The 1,229-nt window shown below is 32.0% G+C and overlaps 1 pseudogene; it reads right to left on the bottom strand.

The window, feature by feature from the left end:
• The window catches only part of LOC107677806 (calpain-2 catalytic subunit-like), a 23,490-nt pseudogene extending 22,261 nt beyond the window's left edge, over nt 1–1,229 (bottom strand).

Genomic DNA, 1,229 nt, shown 5'->3' with positions numbered 1-1,229 from the left:
TATTGTTTACTATATTTATTTGCTTGGTCAGTGTCGTTGTGGGTTTTGGTTCTTTTGCTGTTGTAAGGACCTTTGATATAACTGAAATCGTTTGGCGAAGTGATATGGGCATGTAATGCGCTCAAGATCTGCCTGGAACTACTTTAGCCGTGCGTTTCCCTGAAAATAATTGCACACCTTAGAATGTTCGTCAACCAATCAGATTCAAGCATTCAACAGATATATATAACAAATAGAATAAAATACAATAGAATAAGTACACCACCAAAATAGATCATTTAAAATATGTTTCATGGGGTAACATCTAAATTAACTGGTGTTATTTGTGAAAAATATTATTTGAATAGGCCTATTGTTATTATTGTAATAAATAAATAAATTGTTAATAAGTATCGCTTTTTATTTCTCCTCTTTCCTATTGTTTTACTTCTGTTTCAGTTTTTATAACCATTTCTTACTATGTGTCAGTAAGTTGTTGTTTTTTAGCATGTGTGTTTGGCAGTGTTATTTTTTTAGGATTACTGATAGACTTCTGTTGTTTGATTTGTATTATAGTATTTCTTATTCATTTTAATTTTAGTTCAGTTATGTCTGAATTTATTATGTCTGTGTAGGTCTTTTATTAAGTTTTAGTTTTATTTAATTGTAGTTATTTTAATACTTAAACAAACTAAATGGAAATGAAATCAGGAATAAATAGATTCTATAAAAACACAAGCATGATAAAAAACAATAGGAAAAATACAGTTTTTTAATATTTATATTTATATTGATATTTAATATCGCTATTATTACTTTATATTGAATCAACCTCACTACTTAATTTACGTTTGTACATTTAAGCAATTGGTTAAAAGTAATTTTAAGGTTCGTCTCAGGTAGAAATAAATTCGATAAAACATACAAGCATCACAAAAGCACAGTTTAATATTTACCTAAACTCCACCTGTGTAGAAGAAAGAAAACACACACACACACACACACTGCAGTACCTTAGGTCTCTTCCACTGCACTCCTCTGGTCTTGGAGGACTGCTGTCCGAGTTCATCGTATCCCAGAGAGTTGGATTCAGCAGGGAAGGTCGGGTCACAGAACAGGGTTTTTTTCACCAGACACCTCTGCTTCAGGCTCTGGTAGTCCTGCTTGTTGAAGGGAATCGACTTCTTGTTTGTTCCCACTCCTTCTCTTCTCTTCTGCCTCCAACAAAGAACTTTTCTGATATTAGACAT

The sequence above is a fragment of the Sinocyclocheilus anshuiensis genome, unplaced genomic scaffold, assembly GCF_001515605.1.
Source record: "Sinocyclocheilus anshuiensis isolate Anshui unplaced genomic scaffold, SAMN03320099.WGS_v1.1 scaffold1198, whole genome shotgun sequence".
Lineage (NCBI taxonomy): Eukaryota > Metazoa > Chordata > Actinopteri > Cypriniformes > Cyprinidae > Sinocyclocheilus > Sinocyclocheilus anshuiensis.
The sequence above is the reverse complement of the archived record's forward strand: the minus strand, read 5'-3'. Positions and strand labels throughout refer to the sequence as shown.